Raw genomic sequence first — 7200 nt, 5'->3', positions numbered from 1 at the left:
CTAGCACATCTGTGACTAATTCAGCAGGAATAAACTCACCATTCCCATTGCTCATATCTCAAGGTGGGGGTCGTGACTCAGCTAAGGCTGTCTGACAGACCAAGCACCATGTAGGAAGAGAACTTGGATTTTTCTATGGAGTCACCAAGAAGAACCCAAGCTTTTGATTCTACAGGCAAACACATCCTGCACCAAGTAACTCTGCCTATGAAATAGGCTTGATAATAATATACTAAACCATCATGCACAGAAAGAATACTTCATTTCTTGGAATAAGATTATTTTTGAGCTGTGATAAATCTGAACAAATATTTTAAGGGGTGAGTTACATGCATTGGATGTAGCACAGTAGTTTTGTAGTCTCCCTTTGAGGAGACTGGTCTATATTTGCACATAAATGCACATTTACTTGCATGTGTAAGTCTGTGTGGATATACTGTAAGCTCAATATAAATAAGCCCAAAAGATGGAGAAGCTTGGTTACCACTCCAAAAAGACATTTTTTTATAATTAGTACTCATAAACATGTGTTGGTAATAGATATGTATATTTCTCTGCTATTAGAAAAAGAAAAGCCTGCTATACCATAAAATAATTTGCATAGACAAGAACCACTACATGTCAAAAGCCATCTCTTCAACTTCTATGAGAACTCAATGGTGATGTCTCTTTGGTGCTTTGGGGTTTTCTTCAGCTTTGGTTCTGGAAATATAATATGCTTTTTATACTTGAGAAAAAACACAGACACTTAATTCACAGCTTCTGTGTATAAAATTCCAGTAATACCTGGTGTCACTGTAGTGGTGCAAATCTTACACACTTCTGCTTTTATTAGCTTTCCCTCCCATTAAAAGTGCACAACACTCAAAGCTGCCTTTTAAACAAGGCTGTTACACTGTACTGAGCATCTGAGGATTTACTAACAAATGCTAGTAGACATTTATCACTTATATAATGCAACTGCACAGCAAAGAAATTACCAGTTTTTGGTATTTTCTGCAGCTCAAGGAAATTGCGCAGTGATAGCATCAGTTTTCTTATATTAACCAAATAATCAAGTGTTCCTTTATGCTCAAAATATGCAATGTCCAGTATTCTTTCTTACTTTAAGGGAGTCCACAGCCACATTCATTCAAAAAATAGCAAAATTTGGAGCAAAATACAGGTCATAAATATTATTTAGTGGTAGATAAATGCTGCTTAAAAGCGACTATTCACTGAACACAAGTTAGGATCGAAAAAGAAATACCTTTAAAAGGACAATACACAAATTTTAATGTACCAATTGCATGTGTATTTTCACTTTCAATTCAATAATTCAAATGAAAAGAAGTTGCTGTAACACTTCCATCATTTCACAAAATAAATAACTTAAGAGGAGTTTGAACCCAACTTAGTATGCAGCTTTCAAAAATGCACCCTCACAGCTTCCTCCAAAATCCTTAGCTAAGGACCACCAAGCTCAGATGGCTCAGGCTGTCCTCTGAGGCACATTGAAGCAGGCATTAGCCACTGAGGAGCTGGCTGCCCATTTCCTTCACTGTACTAATCCAGCATTGACAAGACAGAGACAAACTGGAAAGGGCACTTGATTTAAGAGAGAAAAAAATCAGAGAAAGAAATGTGGTCCTGGCCACCACACTGCAGGACTGTGCACTTTTCTAGGTTCTAATACCCAGCCCTGAATTCACAGAAGAGGTGATCTTGAGAATCCTTTACAGCCAGTCACATTGCTCCACATTTTCTGTTTGCATCTGTAAAACTGGTACATACTTTTGTTTTAATTTGCACACCACTAAGAAAAAATTCCCCATAGCTTTCCTACACAGGCCTTATACAAAACATTAAGAGGTAAATTATACCCTATGCAAAGTCAACAGAAATTTTGATTTATGCCACAGCTCACACCAGTACCTACCAGCATCGAGGGGATATTATCCACAACATAAAGAATAGCTTTGGTATTACAGCAGTGCACAAGTTCCAAATATGAAATAAGAGAGATAACAGATTGTTCTCTGCCTTTCCTAAACACCAAAAGCCTAATTCTTCAGAACCTGTATATATACAAAGGCTAATTTTATAAATCTGCAGTTCTACTTCCATGTAAGCAATGCCTTGCAAGAATGCAAAGTTCATCCACAGTAATCTCAGGTATGAGAGAATAGGCCTCCTATTTTGAGAATACCTAACGTGAACAGAGCTAAAATAACATCAATAGATTTATATACAGCATAAAAAAATAAAAGTTAAATGGTTGGAATTCAATACCAGGCATTCAAAACAACTGGAGTAGTACTTTTCTCTTTACATTTACCCTCTGCAAGTCATACCAGCAACACAGGCTGGCATGCTATGGGTTGGCATTATCTTTCTCAAAATTAGTGTGCCATTGCTCTGCACCAAGAGGTCCTGGTTTCTTGTGAACCCAGTAAGACAGGCACTCAGACACGCTGAATTATAACTTAATATACCACTTAGTGGAGCTAATACCATAAAAATGCTGAGGATTTTACATCTCTTCAGATACTGAGAGTCCTGAGCTGCACAGCATCAGATGGGGATCCAATCAGTGCTCAGCATGCTGCACTGATCCCCACCCCATTTGGGGCGTTTAAGCTTTTATAGGATTTCCCTCAAACATTTCTATTCATTTCTACTGAACAAAAAGAACATTCACAGAACTTGTTGTCACATTTTCAGGAAAGGACACAGACACCTGGGTGGTGTGATCACTGGTTCTGACTGGGAGCTGCCTGTCAGGATTGCTCTGTCATCACAGCCCACGGGCAACATTTATCCTGTGGCCAAGGTGTGCATGCAGCTCTGCAAGCAAAGCCATAAATGCAGTGTATAAGCTGCTAAAGAAGTGCAGCACAGGCCTGGAGCTCCTCGGGCAACCTCCCACCACTTGGTCAAACATCACTAAACTTTATTAAAGGATTCTTCACAGCACTCAAAAACCTCCAAAGAGAATAATTATCTAATATACACTTTTAAACTTGTTGCACCAACCATAAAAATCAAATTTCTAAATTTGCTGGTATGCACAGAAAATCCTAACATAATATAATATATACTCTTTTTGCAATGATATTAGATTATTTCCTATTAGTTTAAGAAAGAATTGACATATTCTGTAGAAACAGACCACAAAATAGCTATAAAATAGCAGGCAGTACTATGAATATTTAGGATTAAATTTAGAACTAATGTATAAAGCATTATAAAAGTTATGAAAAAAAATGCAAAAGTAACAAAACCCCATTCCTGGCTTTGGTTTCCTTTCTCACTATTTTAGATATTAAATACACATAGCTAGCATAGTTTTCCAAGCAAATGAGACTGATTTAACTACACATCCTGTTTGTCCATCAGTCCTTTCACTCTATGTTCTTTATTGGCTTTAATTACATCAGAGAAGGCAGCAAGAAGATTCAGAGGAAGCACTTTGCTACAGTGAGTGAGAATTTGTGGGTGGGAGGTATTGCATTGTTGTTCCTTTGGAGGGAGTTAGAGGAGACCCAAGGGCTGAGGCTAATGTCATTCTTGCTCCTCTTTCACAAAATACACCTTCCACTTCTTGCCTTTGAAGCATCAGGAATGCTTCTGCTGCCCAGTCCTGGCTGGAGGGTTGTGACCTTAAAGCCAGGGAAGTGGCTTCCCATTCATATTGGAATTGCTCCTTCCAAGGAAAGGATGCCAAATCCCAAAAGCTGATGACGTTGAAAATTTTTCCATATTATTATCACCAAACATGATTGCTAACATTCTGGTTCTGTATGTTTCCAAAGTTAAAATTGGAGATAATGAGATACTAGGTATTGGGAGACAGCCCTTGCTGTGACAGCCTTCTTCATAAAATAAAATGTGAGTGGGATATGGTTAGTCCTCTGTAACAAAAATATTTATTGTATTATAAAGTAAAATATAGAGTAACCCACACCCTGTATCCTACATAGCAAGGAAAAGAGATTATTCTATACAATATCAAACAATAATGGGTTATTTATATACCAAGGGAAAAAACCAAACACTGCCACCAACAGATCAACCAACCAACCAGAAACCCTCAAAGAATGAGCATTGCTTAAAATGAGAAACAATTAGCTTTCTCCAAATTTGTGTGTGAAATTTTTATGATAGAACCCCATTCACATGAAGCCTGATTAAAAATGTTCATTTGTAGGCAAGTTGGAGTTGGCTGACTACTGTCTAATTATTAGGAATATTTATATGCATCCCAAACTATTTAAAATGCAAACACTGGAAGAATTTTTAAAAACAAACAAACAACCAAAACAGAAATTCATTTCATCCCAAAAAGCTTTCCCTTGGTTTCTATTTAGAGATATAATGAATACCACTCACACAAGGAGCAAGACCACACAATCAGAGAATGAAAGACCCTGGACAAAGATGAGAATTTAGTAAATATTGTGCAACTAATAATACATTTTGTCACAATTCTAAGAATTCAGTCTTTTCCTCCCTATTCTCCATTTCCCTTTTGGTTTTGAGTGAGGAGGGATGTTGAACACACTTTGCTTCTGCAGCAGAGCTGGCTCTCTGTGTCCGTTCAGCATTTGCTCCTGTTTGTTTCCACCCCAAGGGTGCAGAGCCTGGGAATATGTGTGTTAAATCAAGGCTGCTAGGTCCTCAGGAGGACTGTAAGAAATTATTCATTCCACAAAGAAGCCTGGCAAGCAAATGCAGATGTGCCACATAAAGTACTTTCAAGGTCAACATTGTCTGTGTAAGATAGATTCTGATATTTTAACTATGCTTTGGCATAATTACCTGAACTTGAAGTCATACATTGAACTGAGTGCAGGATTTCTTTGACTTTTCCTTCACTCTGAAGGATATAAAGGTAAGAATCACATACCCCCTTCCCTTTTTTTTTTTTTTTTTTTTTTTTTTTTTTGAAGGGTGGTGTTGGTTGTGTGAAATACAAAGCCAACCAATTTCCATCCACCACCCAGGGCCACACACCGAGATGTGCTAAATAACAGATCTTACCATGGAAATAAGTCTCCACAATTTAAAAATAGCAGAATGTAGTCACCTTCAGAGTTAAGCTAACAAAGAGAAGTAACAATCACTGCTACATTTCTGAACTTTAGGTCGTAAAATTTCACAGCAGAAGAATGAGAAAGAAAAGCCTGAGAACGCAAGTTAAACTTTTAAAAGCAAATAATCTTTCAGAGAAACCTCAAAGTGCCCTCTGCTGGCACCTTGCACTAACTGCGGGCTCTGAAACATCCTGAACCCGCAGCAATTACTATCTGGTTAAAAGGACATTTTGACACACATCTTTTGTTAAATTGTCTTTATTAGCTAGAGAGCAAAGGTAAGAAACTGTTTGCATAATCTTATAGAATAAGAAACATTGATCGGTTAAAAATTAAAGTGTAATTAAACTGTTCATACTGTATATTTTTCAAAAAAAGGCATGTGCTCAAGATTAATATGATTGTATCATTAGCATCACATAATATTAATGTTATTAACCTACAACAGTATTGATGTAAATTTGCACTGCATTACTTACTGCTGATCATCACTGACGTTCCTTTTTATACATTCACCCTAAGAAGCAAAACATTTTTGGTTTTAGTTAACCAAGCACAAAAAGTGCAGTAAGTGAAAATTTCATTAGAAAAATAAACCTGAACCCTCTGTTTATTTCTGAATTTGGTGCTGCAGGTTAAAACACTCATGCCATTCTCCCACCTTTTCTAAACACTTTCATCAGTGTAAGAGATATATTTCATTTTGTTTAATTACATATTTTGTTTCTATGGCAACTAAACAGAATCTAATCCATTTCTATTCCTTCCTAAGCCTTTACATAGTGATTTTCTTTCACAGTATAGTAGCAAAAGATAATCCTCCTTTAGAACTCTGAGTACTGTTCTTTCCAAATATCCCTTAATTAGTATGCATTAGGATTAAAACCAGTTGTAGTTGTGCTATAACTAAGAGAAACTGTGAAAAAATATCTAACAGGATCTAGGCAGAAATTTGAAACTACCACGAAGTAGCTTCAGCATCAATTTACTGCCACCTGCAGGCAGGCTTTCACCATCATGGATCTCCAGAGCATGGGGATGGATGAAGGGAAAGTAAACTTGATGTGCCAGCACTGGCCAACTGATTCAGATTTATTGTATTTACAGGAAAAGGAGAACCCACTAATGTTGCCCTGTTTAATGAAACAATGCCAATTATTTTAACTTCTGTTGTCCTATTCCAGCTTGCTTCTGTTTGTGAAGACAGTGGTGATGGCTGAAGATTTTCTTTCTGAACTGACACTGTAAAAAGGACACAAATTCTACTGCTGCTAACCATCTCTTGAACAGTGTGCTTCCTATATTCTATTTTCCAAAGAAATTACTATATTCTAAAATTTAAGCCAGATTTTTTTTTTAAAATCTAGCAAGTCAAATCTCACCAAAAATATGTCTGTGGTTAAAATCCCTAAGAAAATTTGGAGACTATTGCCCTACTATACACATTTATATTCTATCACACACAGACACCAAACTAAAAGAGCAACATTGACGCTTGTAAATCGTATAAATATTAAACAAAGTTTACCTACCAGGCCTTTTTTTGAACCCAATACCATCTGAAACAATCCTAACTCACAAAACCATACAGTATTTTCTCCTATCAGAAACTGATGCTGTCTCAGTCAGTGCCTAGGATAACTAGGGCTAAATTACTCTATTACCAATTTTTTAAAATGCTCGTGCATAACACACACTTCATCCCTTCATTTATTCCATTTACCCATCTGTAGGAATTTCTTCTTTTCATCACTGCATTGCACCTAACCTCAGCTACTCTGCCTGCTAGTGAATCTAGCAGATTATTTTCAGCCTTCAAACCTTTCATAAAACATCTGGGAAAGTTAAATTTCTAGAAGTGAGGTCTACAGGGCTGCCAGCACACTGAAATAGCAGTCAGCTCAAAATATCCATTTTCAGCTTTCCAGGCTGGTAGTTCCACAAAAAAACAATAATGAGTCTTAAATGGTGGAAGTCACATCTGATCCATCAGGACCCATTTTCCATGCAGAGAAATAAAAGCATACATAATGCCATACAAGTACATTTGGGCTGGGGTTTCCAGGAAATGTCAAGTTTACTGAATACATGCTGTGCTTTTACTTCAATTATAGACTGCAAATTC

The sequence above is a fragment of the Erithacus rubecula genome (assembly GCF_903797595.1).
Source record: "Erithacus rubecula genome assembly, chromosome: 6".
NCBI lineage: Eukaryota > Metazoa > Chordata > Aves > Passeriformes > Muscicapidae > Erithacus > Erithacus rubecula.
This window is presented reverse-complemented; position numbering follows the sequence as displayed.